Source organism: Myotis daubentonii, chromosome 17 (genome assembly GCF_963259705.1).
Source record: "Myotis daubentonii chromosome 17, mMyoDau2.1, whole genome shotgun sequence".
In the NCBI taxonomy this organism is placed as follows: Eukaryota; Metazoa; Chordata; class Mammalia; order Chiroptera; family Vespertilionidae; genus Myotis; species Myotis daubentonii.
The window spans coordinates 12,681,475-12,706,054 of NC_081856.1; the positions used below are offsets into that span (position 1 = coordinate 12,681,475).

The 24,580-nt window shown below is 41.8% G+C and overlaps 1 protein-coding gene across 4 annotated transcripts in view; it reads right to left on the reverse strand.

The window, feature by feature from the left end:
* The window catches only part of ZFHX4 (zinc finger homeobox 4), a 185,164-nt gene extending 163,136 nt beyond the window's left edge, over positions 1-22,028 (reverse strand). For 2 of the 4 annotated variants that reach the window (XM_059672833.1, XM_059672830.1), the window contains exon 1: positions 21,586-22,028. The gene's annotated coding sequence lies outside the window, so the exon portion shown is untranslated. Of the gene's footprint in view, positions 1-2,704; positions 2,759-19,326; positions 19,769-21,585 lie in introns of those variants that run through there. The other 2 variants (XM_059672831.1, XM_059672832.1) reach the window with 2 other exon arrangements.
* Between the last annotated feature and the right edge of the window lie 2,552 nt (positions 22,029-24,580).

Below are 24,580 nucleotides of genomic sequence, written 5' to 3' on the forward strand. Positions count from 1 at the left end.
TTTTTAGATTTAATTTTTCAGTGTTTTTTTCTTTTCTTTTTTTTTTTTTTTTTGCAGCCAGGCATCTTAGACCATAAACTCCCTTTGTTGAGAGCAAGATGCACCCTCCGTAAAGCCATCTCAGGTTCCGGCAGCAGGGTCAGGTAGCAGGGGAAAATTGAGTATGTATTGGTAGCAATGCATGCCCTTCTGTGTGTGAGTGTGTATGCGTGTGTGCGCGTGTGTGCCCACATACGTGTGTGTATGTGCCCAGCTGTGTGTGTGTGTGCCCACAAACCTCAGCTACTGTAATAGCAACTCAATTACAGTTTAAGCTTCTGAGTCCTGCAGCTCTCTGGGTTTGCAGGATGATGGCACTGTACACACCATTGAGTGGGCTGCAACTTTTGTGTTTATTTTCAGCCTAGGACACAGACATCGTCTCGATTTTATGAAGCAGCTAAGCAATTTTCTCTCAAATCTTACAATCTGAGGGACTCATAACTTCAAGGCAACTAGCCCCTTAATGTAAAGGTATCAACACTTTCAAGGTCGCTGGTAATTTTTGATATAAGAAAGCTTGACGTTGCTATATTCCATTACCTGTCATATTGGGTAGGATAGACATGCAATGTCTCACCCTGGATGCCCCTGCATTTATTGCAGACTTCACAGTGGCGGAAGGCCGTGAAAACAAAACTCTGGGCTCACCAATATTACTAAGCATTTTAGAAATTCCTTTTGAAAAGTTCTTCTGGAAGAAAGACCTCATTGAAGGTCACTGGCATATTAAGTATGAAGAATCACTTCTTAATACTCTCTTGACTGTAATCAAATTTAATCTTGTCAGCTAAATCAGAGAGGAAGTGATCAGTGTAGAATACATCAAAAGATCTGCAGAGATTGGAAATGAAATCAAAATTCGTTTTGGTATCTGCCATGGTTAAAATGACATTCTAATTGCTCACCAATCAAACATCATAAAGCTTAGTGTGTAATTTTAATCATCGATGAGCTGCAGGTTCATTATCTTCATGGCATGCCTGCAGCTTTTAAAACCCTCTGAAATAATCTGATAACCATAAGCATGAAAACCTAATAATTTTCTAATTAGTCCACAAACGTTAATGTTTACCTTTGCATTCACCAAATAGGCACAAACAATGTATATACGCACCAAAGGCAGCCAAAATGCCTACACCACAACCCCCTGCTAGACTGGAGGAGATGAGGAAGGCAGGAAGGGGCTAAGATCTGGAGTGGGAGCACCGTGGTGGATCACACTCCGTTAGTGATCCTGGGTGAGCATGTAAAGGACCCACGGTTGTTGCTGTTTATTCTTTCCTATGAAAGATAGTTTAGGCCGCTACGTGGAAGGAGATTCACCTTAATCACAAAAGTAAGAAAAGCCCCCAAACACTTTATAGCTTGTGAAGGAGTTTCTGAGCTTTTCTTATTATTTAAGTTACTTTGCTTATAACCCTACAACAGCTCTCAGCCCACAAGAGCACTTGCTGGAATTATGACACGCAGGATGAAGACACCTGGAATAGGTGTCTGTGACGTGCAGTTAATAATCTTGGCCAGATGCCGAATGGACTCTGCAATGCAGCGTCTCAGTACTGCTCTATACGAATCAGAACCTATTTATTTTACCGGAAGTAACTTCCAAAAATGGGACAACATTGTTGCCATGTGAAAAAAAAAATTATGAAAACTACCCTACAGAATCCATCACAGGTCAAAGCAAAATGGTAGGATTGATTTTGTTACAAAATTCCCACATCATTTTACACCAAATTGCCTATCAATTTCTTCTCAATAAGGTACACATTAATCAGAAGCTAAGTCAAATCCTGTCTTCTATACAATCAAACTTACATTTCATTCCAAAAGCAACAATGACAAACCTATCTGAATTGATGGCAAGTAATATATTACCTGATTTTTAAATTCGTAGCTATTGACTATGACCATGGCAATGTTTACCTGTATATTTTGATGGAATCACTTTAGTTTGTGCAGTTAAAACATTAGTTACATCTACATGTACCAATATTGTACATATTAAATATGATGCCCAGTGATTTCACTGTCATCAATGTCAGAGAAGACCTTTCTTTTATCAGTGTGACCCATATAGGAAATTTACACTAAACTTTTATAAGTCCCAGTAAAAAGACCACAAAGACAGCCATTTAACTTAAACCACAGAATTCATTCCAAAATGACTGCGTAACAAGTAAACTCACTATGAAGGTTGCTTCACCATTTAAGCTGGTCTCTATTTGGTCTCCACCAATTTCTATTCTCTATTGCCAAACATTCTATCTTTAAAAATCACCGAAGTCTTCAAGAAATCCCTCCTCCCCCCCAAAAAACCCTAATACAATTTCAATGCTAAATTCAGAACAATACGTACCCGCCGGTCTGCTTAGAATATGTGTACACATTTTTGGGGTATTCTCAGTAATTCACAAGATCAGTGACTTTGATCATGTAAATCCCCTTTTTGGAACTAATGGACAATATGCAGAAAAGAACTTCTACAGCTCGTTCTGCCTTGCTTTCGTCCTGCGGCCTCAACACTGCTCTGCCAAATGACCGAACCCACCTACCAGGAGCTGGCTAATGAAAGGGGTGCTTGCTGAACAATAGGAGAATTCCCCTGCACTCAGGAAGCAGCGTTCCTATTGGAACCCCAAATTGGAGAGGCCAGTGTTACCTCTGCTTTTTAACTGAGATTGTCCCAGCCTTCCTCTCCGGTCCAGGGAGACAGTGTTTGTGAAATGATGAAAAAGAACGTGATCTGGTGAGGAGGCCTGAATAATGGGAAAGGAATGCTAGTTAGCCACTCTGCAAAGTGCTGGGAAAAGAGACAAGGGCCCCTCCGCCTATTGTTTTTATTCTCATCTGCTCGGGAGCCCTCTCCTAACTCTCGGAGTCTTCATGGACTCCCTTTGAATTGGGTTAAAAGCTGTCCATGTAGAAGAGAATTTGGTAACAAGTTCTAAAAAAAAAAAAAAGAAAGAAAGAAAGAAAAAGAAAAATAAATAAAAATCCTTGAATTATATCAAGTTTCCAAAAGGTCATCACTGTCTCTGCTGTGGCCTTTTCCCCAGTCCAAATCCTCTATCAATATGTCATAGTGAGTTAGGCAAAGACAAAAGGGAGGTGCAGTGTGAAAACGGCACATATATCTAATCCTGACAAAGCACTGAATAGCCTTCACAAGTATAATTATACTTGTTTATTTGTTGCCATGTACAGAGAACTGATGAAAAAAAATCCATCAAAGTGGTATTATGCAGACACCAAGAGCTTCTTTTCTTTGGTCGCTAAAGCCACACTGAGGCTTAAATTCCTTATTGTTAAATTCAGAGGGAAGGAAAAAAAAAGATTTGGGGCTGGACTTTTTTTTTTTTTTTTTTTTTGCATCAGTTGCTGACAGATCTTTTATGTACTAGGCGGTATTAGCTCACACCGCTACCTCATTTCTGCCCATGTTGGAATTCATAATTATAAACTACTGTACAGAAGCTTTTAAAAGGGTGTGGCGTGCTGACCACGGGAGGAAGGCCCGTTCTCACAGCCTCCCTTTTGATATATCAAAACACAGGTAAAGTTACGTCAGGATCCAGCTTTGATCTCGGTCTTTAAAGTTGGGGCTGGTGGTTTCCTGTAGCGAGCTTTCTCTGCAATTTGCTCAGTTTAGTATACGTCCAGTATTTCATCCACGAGTGCGTAACTTCTTTCCCACTGCAGCATGAGAAACCTTCGCACGAAGAAAAACAACTCCAAGGATGTCCAAGGATTGAAAATATGAAGAAAAAGATTTCAAGCCCGAGGATCAAGGCTCCATTATGTTCCAATCGTCACTAAGTCAAATAACTTCACAAAAGCACATTTTTTAGAGGGGGTTGGGGGAGTCACATAAGCTCCCCCCCCCCTTTTCAGGATAGAAATATATCAAAGTACATGCACTGTGCATAGTTAATGTTTGTGAGCTTTACAATTTAAAACAGAAAAGCTGTAATTTTTCTTTGCTGGCAATCTGGAAACACTCTGGAGTTAATTACAGCTGATTCGGAGTGAACCACACAAACAAAGACCAGTCTATGTCCAGACAATTATACTGCATTAACTAGCTTAGAGCTTCCTGCTGATGCTCCAGGCTCTTGTGTTACACCCTCTACCTTCCCAGCACGAGGGAGAATGCTTCTGCAAGAAGGAATTAATGCAGAGAACTGCAGAAGAATGTGTGACGACCTCTCTTGACACAGCAAAAACTTTCCGCCCATGTTACCACAAAGGAGAGAAGGTAATTCAGTTTGAGGAGGAGGATGTCACCGACTATGTAAACCTTTTAAAACAAGCAAATGTTGAAAGAGGGAAAGTTTCCCAAGACAAACATGAGATGCAAGTCAGCTCAGTCATTTTCCCCTCATTTTTCTCATTAAGATCTAAATTAGGCATTGACTTCCATTCCCATCAGCAGGGCCTTTGTGAGGGACATGAGTGGTCCTCTCTCTCTCTCTCTCTCATTTTTCTCTTCCCACTCTCAATTTCCCTGCTTTTCTCACTCATCTCTAAATCTCCATGGACATGATATGACAATGACACATCCTTAAACATACGTGTTAGAGAACTAAAGAGGCAAGGTACACTTTGCTAGTAAGTCCAACAGTTCTTAATTTGATTAGCTGTGGGAAATAGGAATTTTACTCAGTTTTTCTTCACAACTTTAATCAAACTCCAGCTACTTTCCTTCAAGATAAATCAATAAACTCTCCGTAACCATAGTCCGCTCTTACATGACTCATGGTATTCGTTTGCTTCAGGAAAAAGCTCAGAATCACTGAGCAAGATGGACCCAATACTTTATTCTCTGTAAACAAACTTTGGTCCTTTTACCCAATCGAGTTGATTTCTAATTTTCTTATTCATTCTAATTGAAAATGAATAGTTTGTGTTGGTGTGAGACAAGGACATGAGCTATAATTATGTTCAGTGCCTCGGATTCTTTCTTTGATACTGTTTTGCAAGTATTCCAGCTGACATTGGGGCTTTGTGGTGATTGCTTCATTAAAGGGTAAGTATGTCCTAATCAGCTAAAGCATTACTAGAAAGCTGGTGTTTGCCAATACTGGGAGAATATACCAGCTATTTGCTTTGCTTTGCTTTGCTTTCTTTATAGAAGGAAAAGGTACCTTTGAATGTCAGTTACTCAGCCCTACCTCGGTGTCAACCACCTTCCCTGGTCTCATCTATGCAAAGTAGGATTAGAGTTAAAGGACTGTATGATCCTTTAATTTTCCTTCCCTAAATAAATACTGATCTACAAATTAATCAGGTGTTATATTCAAATACATATACATAAACCCTGGAAATACTAAAAGGCTGTGAAGATTACACTCCCTTTTACAAAGCATCTCCACAATGGACACAATCAGCTTTCCTCCTCAGACCTCTCTCCTGCAATCCCTACTAGATTTGAAAGTTCAAGTAAATAACATTTCTAAGTAGGAAGCTTAAACATGGAACCCTTTAGTTCTCCTTGGAAAAACATGGACTGCATCAATCATTTTTAGAAATTTATAAATCAAAGGTGCCATGTTTTTGCATATGTTTATATTTCTAGTCTTTAAAATGCAGTGGACTAATCTGTCTGGAACACACATCATCTAAGAGTGTTTAGTTGATAATGCTTTTAAGTTGTCACGTAGGGACATTTAAAAAATTCATCTTAATTGGTTTTATTAAGGTATACATAACTAAGGAATACTGAGCTTCAAAAGAGATTTACCAGACTAGTGAAAACCATTCCACACATGTATTTATCTCATATACAGTGTGAAGACACTATATTCTAACATATACTTGTATTTTTTCCTTCTTTGCCCATTCATAAACAAAATTAATTATTGATCTACTGACAACTGAATATTTAAAAGAGAAAACAATGGTATAATTATTTGCATTTCATGATTCCCTCCAATATGATCTCATACCCCATATAACAATAAGTGAAGTAGTGTAGGTACGTTCTTATTATTTTTAAAAAATGTCATTCCTTGCAGGCTAAACCTACCATAATTATTTTCATAAAACTAATCACAGGTCAGGTATTCCAGCAAACATTCCTGTTCCTTGAGCAATGCTTTCAAAATAGTTTTAATGAAGAAAGTTACATGCATAATTTTTTTTTTTTATTTTTTTTATTGCTTAAAGTATTACAAAGGGTATTACATATGTATCCATTTTATCCCCCCGCCCTAGACAGTCCCCTAGCCTCCCCTATCACCCAGTGTCTTATGTCCATTGGTTATGCTTATATGCATGCATACAAGTCCTTTAGTTGATCTCTTACCCCCCTACCTCCTGCCCCCCAACCCTCCCCATGCATAATTTTTAAATCCCTACAAAGAGCCTTTTACTATACAATACTTGTAGAGGCTACCAAATAGAAGCCTTTTTATATTCAGTGAAATATTTTACATTATTTTATATTAAAAACCACATTAGGACTAACATAATAGAGAACACTGGGGAATGCCAAGTTTTCTTCTGGATGAAATATTGGAAAATGCATTTTTGATCACTAAGATTAGTTGGTTATTTTATTTCTATTATAGAGAGACTTTTGTTTGGTGTGTGTGTGTGTGTGTGTGTGTGTGTGTGTGTGTGTGTGTGTGTGTTTGGGGCCCAAAAGTTAATTTGACTGCTGTCCATAAGTGAAGTGAGCAATTCAGTAATTAACTTTTGTGTTTTAAATGTATGAACTTTAATTAGATTTCATTATAAACAAACAAACGTCAACCATAATTATAAGCTCCTTGGTTTACCCACATATTATCCCTTTTCAAACAAACTTGATGTCAGACAAATTAAAATCAAGCAGCCAGCAATTTTGAGTTGAATTTTACATGATCTGCTGGTAACCTGATTACTTTAACTTCAATATCATTACAGGAAAAGTATTTCAGGAAAAATAATGACAAGAATTCCAACAGGAGACAAGCTTAATTGTATTGATTCAAAAGACGCATGTTCATAGGAACCATGTTGAAGGAATAATGTTATCTCAAATCTACAGTTTCTATTAAAATAAAATTGTCCAGCATGAAAGAGGCAATTAAGATTGGTGTCTGCCGGACTAGAGATACTAAACTAACTAAATAATTATCTGGGCCCAATTATCTTATACTTTAAGTAGCAAAATATCAGTGTGGAGCAACCACCAGGCATGCGGTCTGCAGGTTTATTTACTGACTGGTGTATCTATTAGGACCAAGAACAAGTGAAGCTGTCAGGACATAATGAAGGTAAATGATTAGTTAGCACCAAGCCTGAACTCTTCTTCAATGCAATAAGAGTTAATTAAAGTTTACCACCAACATCAACCAAAGCAGGCTGTTGATCAGGTTTCAGCATTAAGTGCAAACAGACAATAGTTGCCAGCAATTAGTGCAGCTATCAAATGACATGTGATGATAATTATACATTTAAAACAGCTAAAGACTGGGGGGGCGGGGGGGGGTAAAAACTAATCAGCCTCTTTGACGACAAATACTCAAAGGGCAGGAAACAGGTATCAGATTATTTCACTTTAACACTGTAAATCAATAGAGTTAAATAAGAGAAGGTTGCATGGGTACATTATCCGAGAGAGAACGATTCACTGGATCCAAAATGAAATAAATCTGCTAGTATTGGTCTATCAAAGATAAGGACTTCTGTAGCTAAAGAAAATAAGTTGCTTTTCAATTACAGTTTCAGAATGAAGTCTGCTCAAACAAAGTTGAGCTTCTTGGTTTTGTGCAAATTCAACAATGCAACAAGTATTGCACCATAATTATTGTAATTTAAATTAAGTATTAGCTTTCACTCCAAGGTACTGTCAAAAGTACTTTTTGTGCCTGAATGTTATGCTTGGGTTCTCAAATACTATCTCCCTGAAAAGTTTTTGGATGTTGGGATGGAAATTCTTTGAATACAGCTCCAAGTTGAAAACAGAAGCCATATCTACATATGATTTAGGTCTTTCCTTGATGACACGGAGATCCATACCTTCAACCTGGAAATCCATGGATCTGCCTGAAACACATCCCTCACAAGAATTTCAATTCAATCAGCCCCTTCTTTCGCAGTGTTTGGCCTGCAGCCTCTAGCAGGTCTCCAGAAATGCACCCATCCTCATGACCTCCACCTCCCCATTTTCCCAACTAATTCTGTTATGCTAAGGATTTGTACAGAGCGCTGGCTAATCCCAACATTTCCCTGGAGCTAAATCTAAGCCATGGCCAGCTCCCAGCACAAAAATGTCTCCCTCCAAAAGCCCTTTCGCCCCCTTCAGCTCTCATACCCTCATTGGTCCTGACATCCTCACTTCAGCCATGACAAATGAGCTGATGACTGTGACGCGCCTGCACAGGGGGACGGCTTTATCTGGAGATATATCATCAACTCTCACCATCCTCTGCTAATATGGCTCTTCTAGGTTAATGTGTTGTGAAAATTGGAGGAAATTTTTGTGTAAATATATGCACTTTAAGTCGTAAGAGACCAACTCCATCAAAAGGAGGAAAGGGAAGCTAGAATGGATAGGAGGGTGGGGGGGAGAAAGACTCACAGGCCCTGAATGTTGCTCTGGGGACTTAAGTCACTCTGCTCAACCTCTGCCACACTGCGAACCAGCCAGCTGACTCTCTTAAAGGTCCCGTCCCCTCACCACGAGAGACCAGAGCAGAGCAGAATTTGTGGAGTGACACAAATAAACCCTCTCGATAAACACAGCTAAGCCATCACAAGCCCATTGCTTTGTTTCTACCCCAGCATGGTACACAGTTTCTCCTCAAACCCCTAATTTCCTATGTTATTAAATCCCTCTCATTCATTTTAGTGGAGGGATGGATTGTCAACACCCATCTTATTCCAAGATCCTCGCATTCTTCAATTAGAGAGAAGCAATGTTTTTCCAACTGGTATTAAATGTGAAACTCTTCAAGCTTCAAAGAGAAGGGAGGGTGAAGCATAAACATTTAGCATAAACATCACCTTTACATTAAGTCAGAACCCAAGTTCCTGTTCCCTAGACCTTGCTATGTATACTATGGACTTGACAGGGTAGATATTTGTTGTAACCCCTTCTCTCAATTCATGTGAGGACACAGCCAATCCGAGTCAACTGTCGCACAACAGACCTCGGAAAAAGAGGTCAGGCTCTGAGGAAAGTGCTATTCACTCTTGGGCCATGCAAGGAGCTCTTTTTTCCTGTCCTTATCGGCATCCATCCCCCTTCCTAGAGCAAGAACCAAGCCAAGCGCTCGTGTGAGGTTTATGAATAAATCAGAGGTGAGCCACTTTAAGTGCGGCCCACGGTTTCCTTGTTGACAGTGAGCACTTAAACAGGCTTCTGTGACCAGCAACTTCTCGCCAACCGCAATGATTCCTAATCTGCACCCTGCTTCATTCTGAGAACTAAATGACCCACCCACTTCTGCAAGTTTTCACCTTTTGGGCAACTCTTGTCCTATCCCCAGCAGCTTAGCTTTACAATCCTAGGAGCAGCAGCCTGCCCTAAGGCCATCACTGTACCAACTGAAAGTCTTCCTTTGCTGGGAAAAAAATCCACAAATAAAAACATCTGCTGCTTAACAGAAGTTATTCTCTAATTAATATTATAGACTCTTTGGAAATGGGAAGAGCTAAGCCAACGACAGTGAAAAAAATGTTAAATGATCTGCTGCAGGGGACACACACACACACACACACACACACACACACACACACACACAGAGGATCTCATCAGCTGTGCTCTGTCGCTGCGTGGTATTTCCCAGGTATTTTTCTGAGCTTCAATTTCCTTATGGGTTAAACAAGGGAATGCTTCTATATCCCTTCTAACTCCAACACTCTATGGTTCTACTATAAAAACCTATTTAGATTGTGTTGGAAGATAGTTTTCCCTACGGAATTTTCCAAGACAGACCCAGATGTTTTTAAGGTCGTATATTTCTTATCGGTACTTAGATTTCAAGAAGAGAGGCAGATTCCAGTAGGATAGTAAACTGAAGTTTCCTATTTATATTTTTAATTATCATTCTTTTTTTTTCATCCATTCAATAGATATTTATTGAGGATATTTACCAAGGATTTGCCAATAATGTCCCTCACTGTGAATACAGTGATTAACAGGTGTGAGTGCTGCCCTCATGGAGGCTGAGATTTTTTGAGGAAACAGTTAAAAGAGCATTATGAAAAATGCTAGGACGCTAATTGGTTTCTTCCAATGAAATATAGCCTTACCCTATCAGTGTTCATTAAACACTTTGCCTTAAATAAATGTGCTTCCAATGAATTGTCAAGTCCAGGGCTACTTATAAATGACCAGAACATAGGCAGTACACACACTTTAATTTTTAAGAAAAACTGTAACAAAGATTGTGGGCCACGTATATAGAAATATAAAGCAAAAATCAAACTCAAAACTGGGAAATCACAACCCAAATACACTTATATTTCCCATAAAAATATAAATAATAATTTAAATGTGTATTATAATGGGAATTTATTATGAATTTTTAAAGAACGTAATAGAAATTGATTTTAGTTTAGATGGTCAAAAATGAATTTATAAATTTATCAACTTTATAATGAATCTTATCATCTTTGAACCTGGGTATTCTTCCACTGAATAATGCATTGCTCTAAAAAGATAAAGGGCTATGATCTCCTCTAAGAGATAAGCCAGGATGAGACTTATAAATTGGCTACAAAATCCCCCAAGAATATTGAAGAGTTTTATAAGATTGCTGGATGATTAATAACTGGGTCTGTTCTCTAGATTGGTGTAACTTTTGCTGTACAGGGTACCATGTAATAGTACCGATACTCCTTTCATGGCACGTCAAAATGTCATAAGCATATAGAAAGGTGTTCCTATGGCATCTAAATCAATTTGGGGAAATCCTCTACTTCAAAGGCTTTCAAGCAGGCTGGGTCAACTTCAAGACTGGAATAAGGTTTGTGGTCTCTTCTATTATTGTATACTAGAGGCCCGATGCACAAAATTCATGCAAAAGTTCCCCTGGCTGCTGGCACCGGCTTCCCTCTGGCACCTGGGACCCGGGCTTCCCTCTGGCACCTGGGACCCAGGACCCAGGCTTCCCTTACAGCCCTGGCTTCATCAGGAAGGTCGCCTGGAAGAATGTCCAGAATGATGCCTGGTCTAATTAGCATATTATGCTTTCATTATTATAGATAATGAACAGCCTGGAATCTTGAGTTCATGTGGATAGACTAAGATCTGAATTATTTAAAAACTGTTTCTGTTCTAATTTGCTTCTTAGATAAAAGACCAAGAAATATATTGAACATCTCAAAGCCCCTTGGAACCAAAGCAACGTGTGACGATGGAGTGGCAGATAATATAGTAGAGGACTGTCCACCGAGATGCCATCGAGGTATCTATCAAGGAGAAGTTATGAGAAGAAGGATCCTACAGCTTCTCCCACTCTTAGGCATACCCATTTTCTAATTCCTAGCTCCTTCCCTTGTGGGGGACAGGGGCATCTCTACTAAAAAGATTCCTGAAGATTTGCTTGATGAAACACTCTTTAGTTGAGCATTACATGAAAACCAGCTATTGAAAATAAAGAGAAAGGAAACAGTAGAGTCTCCAGCAGTAGGTTCACAACACTTTAGTCTTCTGCAATCTGTAAAAGAACTTTGAGGGAGAGAGGAAACGGAGACTCAGAAAGATTAAATAACTTGAACAAGTCATCACTAACAAGAAGTTAACTCAGGTGTCTCATAGATTGGATACCATTGTTATTGGTCATTGAGATGTAAAAAAATTGAGTCGATTTTGAAACCTCTAAAACTCAAGTTAAATAAATTAATTTATAAAAGAACCCAAAGTAAACAGCATCAAAGAATGTCTGGTTTTAACTAAGTGTCATCCTTTCTATACACTATGCTGCCTCTAAAACATGACAGTACTGTCTTCGTTTACTGTCCTTACACAGAATAGAAACCTGTTCTTCTTAACACCGTGGCCATGATTATGAAGAATGCATTTTAAGTCACTGAGATCATCAGTGCTTTTATGAATCACAGACTCTTCTTGACCATTCAAAGCACTGAGTCTAACCTGCTCCTGAAGCAAAAATGTGTTTACAGTCCCCGAGATAAGAGGCCACCCAGATTCTACTTGTCTCCTTTTAGCAACATAGAACTCACTCACTCAGAGGAGATGGTATTGGGTCACCATTGACATTTTCCTTTTCCTCTCTTCACTATCTCCATCACCTTCACATTCAGTCACATAACAAACCCTTTTCCAAGCAGCCAATAGAGTTGCATGACCATCCGTCCCAGAGTTGGGATATCTGGGTTCTTGTGCTGACATTGCCCTGGGTGACTCAACAATGACTTCTCCTGAATTCTATAGCCATATTTTAAAACGAGCTAGTTGAACTGAAGTTCTAAGGCAGTTTCCAGCTTTATTATTTTTTTGAGTTTCCAGTTGCCTTATAACCCTACCTACTCTTCTGTTGTGATCATGTTGTCCAGTCTTTTGGAAATAAAAGGAATTTAGTCTACAGAGAGAAAAATCTCACAGGTCTCCCCTATAAATACACCTAAAGAGGAAAGAGAGACTCTAACTTAGAAAGAGGGTAGAAGACTGTGTGTGTGTGTGTGTGTGTGTGTATATATACATATATACACTCCTATTTTGCATCTACTAAGCCAAAAGAGATAACTTATTCTCAATTAATTAGTGGGCTCAGAAAATTTTATGTACTAATTGCATTATTCCTAAATATATGGGGGAAAGGGACTAAAAATCGTATTTTAGAGAATCCACATTAATAAACTTTCAGGTTTAGTGACGGTAGTTTGGGACATGAATGGGCTCTTCAATTTTACCCTTCTCAGCAGGCAAATTTGAAGATTTTCCATAGGCTCCTGCTTACAAAGTTTTGTTCTGTTTTGTTGTTAGCCATGCAACCAGGTGGCACTCACCAGCTGATGGGTTTTTGTATTTTGACACTGTTAAAGCTATGGATTTTCTTTCTTCTTTACAGTGAAGGAGGAGAATTCTATGGACAGTTACAAAATGCATATTTTAACCCCAAAGTCAATTTTCCCTGTTTAAAAAGATTTAGATCTGAGTAAATACTTGCTAGGACACTATTGAACCTATAAACTTTGACTTTAGAGGTATGTGCTATAATGGGTACCATTCAGAAATTATCAACTGCCCACTGTCCTATCCCCAGGACAAGCAAACATCAGAAATGATCAATCATCTGAATGGCTAGTGTGCGAACCCCTGACCTGGATGACTGAAATGCCTCCTCAGGACTCCGCTGGGGCCATCAGGCCATTATGACATATTAACAAAGTCAAGCTGCCCAAAATCTTAAATTTTGTTTATTTTTTTTTAAATCTCTAGAACGTTAGAATGGCTAACTATATCTGAGATAAGCTGCTTGGCAAACACGACATTAGTGTCAAAGCCATTTTGAAGTTGTGTGCATACATTTGAAAGTGCCTCAAAATGGCAAAATTTGATTTCATTCACAAACCTTTAGAAGAGAAGGGGCATAGAGAGCAGCTGCCCCTATGGATAGAGGGTTGTGTGTCAAACGTGAAACCCTATCAAACTTCCAAGGCAACTTGTGAACTTCTGACACGAAGGAATTAACAGAACATCAAATCCAGCAAGATCACAGAGGCACAATCCTATGCAACAAAATAATGCCATTGAGCCCTCATTAAAAGACCATTTTGTCCTTAGCCATCAAAGACTGTGAGAGTATGAAGATCTTGGTTATATCATCAGGGATAACCAAAACAAGTGCCAAGAGCAATTGTGCACTTAGTTCTCACATGTGTCCATCTGTTCACATATAAACATATATTCTGCTTTCTGTCTGATTTCTAAAATCTTGATATCAGAATACCCTGGGCTTTTGCCCATTTCCTAGGAATGCAGACATCACATAGCTACTATTAACCCATGTGTGATCCACTTCCATGGGGGCTGGAACACTGCCAGGCACAACACATGGTGCTTGGTTAACAATGTCTTAAAATATAAATGAATTTATTTTTTAAATTAACACATTTTTCTTATGGAAATACCTTAATAAGCCCTTCTGCATGTAAAAAAAATAGCCTCCATGTGGATTTTTTTGTTCTTTTAAGACTTTTTGCAAGCATATCATAAAGTTAACCATAAAAGTTTCTGAAACAATCCAGAATTTCTTGACAAATTTTTAAAAGGACGCTAGTAAAGAATTTGGGGGACTTTATATAACAAAGATCAAACACTTTTCCTTTACAGTATTCTGTACTCAAGAGGCAACCTTTATACTTTAATTTACGTGAAAACACTCCTGATTTCCCAAGTTTCTACGTAAACCATCTTAATAGCACCGCAGCCACGGAACCACTAAAGTGATGAGGTTGTAAGTTCTACAACCTAGCAGCAAAGCAAGTTAGGTTAATATCTGGTAGGATCTTTCACTCCGGCTCTAGGCCAGCCTTCAATGGCTCATTTACTTCCCCAAACCAGGAAGAGTTTGTTTACAATGTATACATATAAATAATTACCTACACTGCATTTCATTTACATAGGTACAAAAGAACCAATTCCCACCTTCTAAAGTGTTTGAACACTTACGGTATTTTCACCACCCTAATTATGACTAAAGACGACCATTTAGTGCCCTGATCATGTTGTCAACTGACAACCAGCTAACCAGCTACAGCCTTCTGTAGCGACAAGAGAAAACCCTTCTGCAAACGTTTCCGAGACTGAACACACAGCACTTGCCCACTTTTTAAAGACTTCTCTCTAAATGAAAGACATCCACAAGGCAGCCTGAGCTCCTCTGGTGCTATCCCTCCCAACCACAGAAGCTGATGGGCCACCCCTACAGCACTCAACACTGCCAGAGTCACAAAACACAACTCTTTCTCAAGGGAAGTGTGCCACCAACTCAGACAGCGGTGGACGGCCAATGGAGGGTGGAACACACTAGGTATTCCATCATTAACTGAATTAAATATCCACGCTGTACTATTGGCCATTTCTAAAAGAACTGTTTTTGCCAGCAAAGCGCTGGGAATTCCTGGCACCCAATAGCCAATATTTGACCAGCCTAGCATGTTTCTGAAAACTCTTCCACACACAAACCTCTGTTTATCATCCTCTGGCTACACCGTTGTCATACATATTACTTCCCCGTGATGATGGAAACTCGGGGCATCTTAGAAAGTTGCTGAAATCTGAGCCCCTGCTTGTTTTCTCAAGTCCTGGACAAACATAACTTTAGAGAGAGCAGAGCATAGGCATAAAGAAAGAGGAGACTGCATTTTCATCTTCCTTTCATCTTAGTCATTCAGTCAGCCATTCAGGACCCCATTCAATGGAGCTTTTCATTATGCAAAAAAATGCTAATCCTTTTCCGATGCTTTCACACTTGTATAAACCCCCATTCCTTCAGCTGAAAAGCAATTATATCAGTTTACCTTTCTGTCAAAAACAGGATTAATATTCCAATAACAGAATCTCCTTTCTCTCTCTATCTTTTTTTGCTTTAGGAAATGAGAGAATATTAGTAGAGGCATTCTGAGAACAAGAATACGTTATTTTGAACATGATGATGTTAACCACGGATGGGTGGGAAAAGGAGACTAATCAGAAGAAGACAAAGTCCTTCCGTTACTGCAGAAACTCTTTCCTGGGACAGAACTGACCTTCCCGCAGCTGCCCAGAGAGTGAGGCTCACTCTGGTCTATTAATCAGAAACAAATTATGAAAGAATGTGGCTGGACTGGTTGACACTATCCCATCTTGGGAGAGTCAGGAGCAGCGTAGCAACAATGTCCTCTTCATGGATAATGAACAGCCATGACAAATGGGGCAGAGCAACTATTTATTTGCATATGCAAATTCTCACACAGGGGAAACATGTACAAACAAGTGTCATTGTAAGGTGGATTAGGCAAACAACGCTTCCCTTTTTAGGATATTTTGCAGCCCAGAACATTAGTCAGCACAATTAAACCAGTCTCCATGGAGACTAATGAAATTTCACCATGGTATGAGTTAAATTAGATAGCTAGTTATGTGTTTCCACAATCCAACTTGCAATCCATTATGGTTTTAGAACAATACAGCAATTGTGCCTAGCTGATCTTTGCCAGCTCAACAAGCTCCTAAGTTGACAATTTGCATATGTTAATATAATTAAGCACTAATTACATGAAACTTGTACATATTCACAGGCACTTTCCCTGGGTGCTTTTCAGTTTGAACCTTGGCCAAGTCTTTAACCCTTCGAATAGTCTTAGAGGGAAAAAACTCTGCCTGTGGGTACAGCCCCTAGGCAGACACAGAAAGGCTCCTCATTTATAAGCACAAAGCTTAACCTGGCTTCTCATATTTCCAGCAACAATGACAGAAAATATTTGGTGAGTGTGCTAGGGACCAGGGGGAAGGGGGGGGGAAGGGGGGAGAGGAGATGCATTAGTCTTTAAAGACTCATAACGAGTATCTTCTCATAGGCAAGCAATGACATTCATTTCAAGAAAATGTTAAGAAAGGATTTGCTCTCACTGACAGTGTCGGACCTTGGGAGACGAAAATGGTTTGACAACAGCAAAAATAGCAAGTAGAAAAGGAAGAAGGAGCCAGCAGCACCTAATGAGCTTTACATAAATATATGCAGAGGCAATTAAGCAATGTTAATTACTATGACAGCAGTTAATTGAATATAATTAGATATTTTAAGCCACTGAATAAAGCACAGTTAAGATTAATTTTATTGAGATTAATTGTAAATAAGGATAGATTAGCTCTGTGTTTTGACAGGCATAAAAAGTAGTTCTGCAAATTAAGCAGGAGCATGGCCACCAGTCCAAAAATCATATATTATTTTAATGTCACACCTCAGAATCATCTCCTCAATAAACATGACTTTTCAAACCCAAACAGACAGGAATCTTGAAGAAAAACAAACAGCTTGCAGAGATTAAAGAGCCTTTTGTCCTTTTTCATGTGCATTTCTTTTAACAGACTAAATTAAGCGAGTCTGGTATACGTTTTTGAGGAAGGAACATTTCACACTGAATGGAAAAAATGTTCTATCACATATGAAATTCGTGCAGCTGTGCGGAACTTGGTCCAGATGGTTTTAGACTATAAAACACCACCAAATGATAGACAGTAGGCCTTCCCAAGATCATGCGATAAAGTCACAATCTTTTATTTTGACCTCCTAAATCTCCGCTTTGGTATTATTTCCAACCAAATTACATCTTTTCTTTCACAATTGTGTCACCAAGAGGGTTACAAGAAATACTGTGCCTACTGAGTGCTGGAAATCAATGTAAAAGGAATGGAAGGCCTCCTTAGACACACAGCAGCTAAGTCACTCCGCCACAAATGCAATGATAGCTATGACAACACCCTATGCAGATGACAACTCTGGAGTATGACTCTGACAAACAATGGTGTCTCGAAATATTTCTTAGGAAAATACTGCTAAGTGAAAATCCCTCCCAAATACTTTCACACCCAGCTAATCCATGTCTGTCTTTAAGAAAATGAACACAGTCCTCAAGAATGCTGAACAAATCACTAATAAGAAAGGCACTTCAATTGATTTTGAAATAAATCAATAGGTGATTAACATAATATTTTTAAAGCGGCAGTATGTATACATACATGTATGTGTGTAACAGAAACATATATATGATGTTTCCGATACCTCGTAGCTCTTAATAGAACCGGGGCTTTATGCCACTGAGTTGCTTCACAACTTCTTTAGGGTGTCCTTAGTCTTTATAACGAAAATCCTAAAATGGTCTGTGAAACAAGACTAGGACAAGCCATTCTGCAGTGAAAGATTTTAAATCATCCAGCCTCTTCTAATAGACTTGAGACTTATTGAGGTAGAAACCATAAAAAATGAAGAAGGGAAATTTAATCCCTGAAATATTGATTTGCACATTAATATCATATAGGCAGAGGGCAATTTGGCTTCGTGGAAATGACACATTGTCGACCCTTGGTGAAGTCAAAGCCAATCTAACTGCTGAACATGTCTGAATCTCAAGAGTTATTAAGGGCCTCCCTTCTTGCCTTTATGACTTTTCTTCAGCCTACCAATGCAATCTTAAATGTATTATCTTTAAGAAATAATTGTAAAACCTCAGGGGTTTTCCAGTTAATGGAAGGGAGGCCAAACCACATCAGATTCTGAAATGCAACATTAAACCCTTGCAATCAACAAAAGCACCTCAATTCTCATCCATCCAGGGCAGGATCTAATATTGTTATTAAAGATAATCAAATTTCATTGTGTAAATTTAGGTCCATGGTCAGAATGGAAGTAGTAAATTCTGCAATATTAAACAGCGATTTTCTCAGCCTGCTGTATGTTTTCCTTGCTGGTGCAGCATCTTTTCAAATAATTCAACTAGCTCCAAATTAACCAACAGACTTGAGCTCATCTGCTAAAAATGCCAAAAGATGACAACAGAGCTGAACAGGTTTCCTTCAGTTTTAACTTTAAGTGGCAACTTTCACTTCCTAGACCCAGAGTCCATTCTCCCTGTCTGACCCCACAGTTGGGGCTGTGGCTTTGACTTACACAGCTGGTTCACCTGACCTTTCTTTGTTCCTTAGGTACATTTCACTTTTCAGATTTATGGTATTTGCCCCATATTTCATTGACTATATCTTCATTGCCATAAAATGAAAACACTTCAATATCAGCTTACTTTTTTAAATCCAAAAGCAACCAGCCACTGAATAAACACACTATGATGCTCTCTCCCCAGTTTCTGCCATAAATATTAAAACCGTTTTTAAAATAACTGTATAAACCTTATGATCCCCACACTGAAGCCAGGTGTGAGAGGTTAAAACAGCTGGCTAGCCATCTTTTATTTTTGTGTGCCTTCCTGCTGATTGAAACCACAAACGTTGAAAACTATCAAATATTCCCTTAAGGATTTTTTTTTTTTTAAGAAGAGGCAGGAAAGAGGAAAACCTTCATTTTCTTCAATATGCTGCTCCGTGGAGAAGAAAAACTCTAAAACACAATCAGTTACAGAAGTAGTGAAATAATCGCGAATATCTCCTTTCTGTTGTATCTAAACCATCATTTCCAACAGCTAAGCACAATTGTTTTTATTCTTCAGTTAGAAAAGAGAAAAGAGAAATAAAAGGAAGGAAAGGAAGAAAGTCGGAGCCTGCTCTGTCAGCTTCGCCAGTAAATATAAAGTAAAACAAGTGTTGATGGCACCGATAGTGTTACATACCCGGGCTGTGTTTTTGCATTGCTCTCAATGGAAGCGATCGATGCCCGTGTCACTGTCGCGTCCCAATCGCAGCCAAGTCTCAGCCTTAATCTAAGCAACACCCGAAAAGGCAGCGGCAGCCGCAGCCTCTCCCTGACTCTCCCATCCATCCACCCAACTAAAAATATAATACTACATATGAGCTTTAAGCACTCCACGTTTATAGGGATCAAGCCACTGGAAATCCAGGAGAACACAATAAAAAAAAAAAAAAAACCTTCTGTCTCTTGTCTCTCTGCTTCCTCTCTCTTCCTCTCTCCTCTCTCTGCTCTCTCTGTCTCTCCTTTTGCCATCTACATGATCCTTGATTAAACATGGAACAGAGTTAATAAAAAAGGGGGGGGGAAGGACTCAAGGAGAGGAAATGCAACTGTCAGAAATCGGGACCGCCAGATTTCCTGGTGAACCTGCCTGAGTCTGAGTCAGTGTCAATCCACCATCTTCCGCCAGTGAACTTGTCTTTGGGTTTTTGTTTGGTTGGGGGGGGGGGGGGGGTTGTTGCTGTTGTGTGTGTGTGCTTTCTTTTGGAAGGGGGAGGGGAAGGCAAGGTGGGGGCTGGCGGTGGGGGTGCAGGGAGAACGTGCGTGAGTCTGTGTTGAGTGTGTGTGTGTGTGTGTGTGTGTGTGTGTGTGTGTGTGTGCAGGGGTCGGCGTGGGGGGGTCCGTGTGCGCGATCTGAACCTATGGTACCTACAAGGAGGGTGTCTCACCGAACGGTAGCTAAGACCTCACCGGAACCGCGCGGAAGTGAGGAGTCGCGGCCAAAGGCGGCTGCCGGAGCCCGGTCTCCGGGCCGGACCCCAGCCCCAGCGCAGACAGGAGCCCCCCGCCCGGATCGCAGGTAACAAAGAAATACCCGCCAGCGCACCGGCTTCTGCGGGGTGGGGGCCAGGGTGGGGAGCCCTCCGTAACTTGGGCATCGGTGGAGAAAGTTTATACGATCCAGGAGAAATTTTATTATTTTTTTTCCGATAGACAAGAGCAGAAAGAATGGGGGTGGGGGAGGGAGACCGAAGTAGAGGGAAGGCGAGACCCGACGCGTTCCAGCCCCTGTGCCTCGCGCGGCTCCCGGCCGGAAGGCGCACTGGATGCCCGAGAGGCGAAGGCGGTGAAGTTCGTTCGCAGACCTGGAACCCCTTTGGGGGGCCCGGGGAAGAAATCAGTTCTCCCCGCAGCCAGAGCCCCCCACCCCCACCCCCAACACACACAGACACACACACCTTGCCCTCTGCCAAAAAGAAAGGGGAAGATTCAGGACCCTGAGCCGCGGGCACCTATGCTCGGTCTAACGCGCACCCGGCAGCCCCAGAGCCCGCGAGCGGCGGCCGCGTCCCGGTGGGTCCCTGCCCGGAGGCCCGGCGATCCCGCCTCCTAACGGACCTGCCTTCCGCGCGCCGGCGCCCCAGTCCGCCCGGCCGCCCGCCCGCTCGCAGGCAGCAGCCCCGGGCCGTGCCCGCCGCCGCCGCCGCCGGCGCGGTGTCTCCCGGCCGCCCCGGCCCGGCCCGGCCCCGGCCTCCGCCAGCCCCCGCCCAGGGCGCGCGGACCCCGGGCCTCCGCCGCGCGGGCACTGGCTCCCTTCGCGGCGCTCTAGCCAGGCAGGGGGGTGGTGGCAGGAGGAAGCAATCCGGCCCGAATAGGGCGTGGGGGGCGCGGGGAGAGGGGCTCCGACCCCGCCGCCCCACGGCCAAACTTTGGGAGGACGGGTGCGCAGGAAGAGGCATGGCGACCGGGGCGCGGGGCGAGCGGGGACCCCCGGCAGCCGCTGCGCCGCCGCGAGCTGACAGCCTCCCGCGCCGCCAGGAAGCCCGGGCTCGCGGCGCAGACAGGACCCGAAAACACAGGAAAAAGGACAGACAGCCAACAGCTCGGCCGAACGCGGGGATCCGCCACTTCATCCAAAAGTTAAATCCCGAAAAACGTCGCCCCCCAAAGAAAGTGGGGAATCAGGCCCCTCCGGGTCCCCTCCCTCCCTCCGCGGAGCCAGTCCTCCAGCCAAAAAAAAGGGGGAAAGAGAGAGAAAAAGGGGGGCAGAGCGGAAGGGATGGTCGGGATGCGGGGACGTGAGCGGGAGCGAGCGAGCCGGGGGCAGAGGGAGAGGCGGAGAGGGAGAGAGAGAGCGAGCGAAATATCAGAGATTGTGCAAGATCAGGCTGGAAAGATAATCGATACTCGACCTAAATTTAACACAAACTACTCAATAAAAGTTAAAGAAAAAACTTACTTTCCATTTCCCCTGCAGTTCCTACGCGATCTTCGCCTCTTTTTTTGTTTTGCTTTTATTTTACTTACAGCTGATCACATCCAAGTAAAACGAGAGGGCTCATTAAAAAAAAAATAAAAAATAAAAAAATAAAAAAATAATCCTCGAACTTTATTGGGTGAAAATAAAAAACGCTGGAGCAGAAAGTGGGGGGCATGGAGCGGTCCTCGGGGGTCCGGGAGGAGTTAAAGCATGTGCCCGCCGCGGTCTCGCTGTTTGGTTGTGAAGGGGTTGGGAAAAGGAGGAAAGGAAATGAAAATCCGATATGTCTTTATTCTGCTAATTATTATCGTTTTAGCCCTGTTTAAAAAAATGGCTGATTAAGTTGAGTGCGCATGTCTTTGTGTGTCTATTCCCGATATGCACTCTGGGAATGAGAGAGGAGAGCGAGGGAGAGGGAGAGGGAGAGGGGGGAGAGAGAGGTGTAATTAGTGAGGTGATCAACATTCCCCAGACTGCAAATGACGCGCAGCCCGGGCTCGGAGCAGCCGGGAGCCTCGCGGCTTCCAGGGCTCGGAGCGCGGCGGCGGGAGCCCGGGACTCGGCGACCGCGGGGAGGGCAGGGACGGGGACCTCGGGGCTCGCACCCCACGCGCCCCTGCGCGCGACTCCCAAACTTCATTAGACACACACACACACACACACACACACACACTCATACATACACACACACACTCAGCGAGGGGGGGGGGGTTGTCAAAGCTAAACACCGCCGAAGCACTGCCCTTTAACCACTCGATTTTTTTTTTCCTTTTTAATTTTAATGAGCAAAGTCATTATTAGCGGACCAGAGATTTGTTTACTAGGGAGCTTTCAGCAGAAATGGGAGTTAGGGCAATGGAGAGGTTTGCTCTGCCTAGTGGATTCAGCTGTGCGCGAGAACGCACGCTAATGGCGAAGAGCGGGGCCTGGACAGATATGCAGATGTATGTAAATCCAGGGTGCCTGGCGGTGTGCAGAGCCGGCCCTGCCCAGCCGATTTCACAGGAGGAATGGCACTCCGCATCTGTAGGCATGCTCTGTAAAGGGCTATCTCTCGCTTGCACACGCAGGGGAGACAAACCCAGGGCAGGGAAGATGGAAGCGGTTAGTTTAGTCAAAGTAAACTTTCTAATGAGAAGAAGTGATGATGGCAAGGGTGAGAGAGGGGGGACGGTTCTAACCTTTACGGAATATTTTTGAATATTTTATCAGCATTGCATAAGTTCAATGTAATGGCTTTAAGAAGACTTAGGGAAAAAACCTTTCATCTTGCCAGTCTGTTGAATTATCTTTCTTGAAGCACATTATGATGAATTTAAAAATCCCACTACAGATCTCATTAGAATGAAATATACTTGGTATTTTCTGGTGCAAAATTTAAGGTGGCTGATTCTCATTTGAAAATCTAATTATCTCTTCCCAATATTACAGATGTGAATATGAGTGACACTTTCATTAAAAGATAATTAACTAAAACTAGGAATAGACATACTTTTAAATACCCCCTGACTACATATATATATATATATATATATATATATATATATATATATATATATATATTTTCATATTCAGATAGCATCTTGATACACTGCTACACACCACAGGTCACAAGGAGACACCACCTATGCAATATCTCAAAAATAGAAATTCTACAGAGAAGGTGAGAGGAACAAATCAAACAAGCTAAAAACAGGAAATACTTGCAATGTCCAGCTTCCTGGACAGGTGAGGCTTCAGCTGCTCTGGGGTTGACAGGCCTTTGAAGTTCTGGTTCGCCAGGATCTGCTTCAAAACCTTGTCTTAGGCCTTAAGCACCAAATCTACCAAATACCACCAGAAATGTTTATCACACAAGCACCAGGGACAACAGAGGCTGCAAACCTGCACCCTTCTGGCCTGAAACCCTGCGTGATCAGGGAACATGTGGAAAATCCTAGGACTGATGCAAATGGGATTAACCCCCACCCCCCACCCCCGAATGCACCTGGAGGATAAAAGCAGAGTCCTGGGTAGAGCAGACCCAGACCCAGGTCAAGAAAGCTGGTTGCCTGTGGCAGCTGGCTCAGGTGCCAATGCATGTCCAGAGGCTGGCAGTGGGGAATAAAACCCAGGCATGGTCTTTATTAAGAGAAAATGGCAGAGCACCACCTTAGGATCTGGAGTCTGTGGATGTACCAGCGCCTTAGAACCAGGGCTACTAAATGTTAGCAGAAAGCAAAGTAGTCGTTTCCAAAGACTCCATTCCATTTCGGATGTGCTGGGAAGAAATCTGCTCAAACTGGACAGCTTTCTAGGATTTTAACTTACTTTGTTTACAGCCCCACTTTTCCACTGTATCACCCACCATGTGTTGCAGTGTCTGATTGCATCTCACTGGGCTTCATCCATGTGCCTTCAGAAACATACATGCCCACGAGGGTAAAATTTAAATTCTCTGTAACTTGCAAGTGAAGAAGGTGTTTATGTAGCGTTACTGTTTACTGAAAAACGCCCCAGAGAGCAAAAAATTCTGGCTTAGAAAAAAACACACAACTATTTGAGGTGTGTGTATGGGGAAGGGAGTGGGGGGGGGGGCTTTTAAAAGAGACGGAGGGGAAATGAAGGCAGGGAAACTTTCAGGTTCAAATCAGAAAAGATCAAGCCCTTTGCGGGAGAGGGCTCCGTGTACAAGCTCACTGATGGAAAAACCATTTCCTGCGATTTCAGACGGGCAAATGCGTGTGATGAAGGAAACACCTGAGAACAATAAGTCTGTTTCAGGCTCAGGTGAAGAAAGGGGTCTATTTCTGGCAGGGAAGAAGAGGGAAATGATGATCATTTCGTTTTCAAGTTCTCCTTTATTTCTTTTGCCTCTTTCTCCCTGAAACATCATCAATAACATTACTGTCATTAACGTCAAAACACCAAACGTCAAATCAGGAAAACCATTTAAAAAATTTGGTGGCTATTTTTTTCTCCTCTTCGCCCCCAC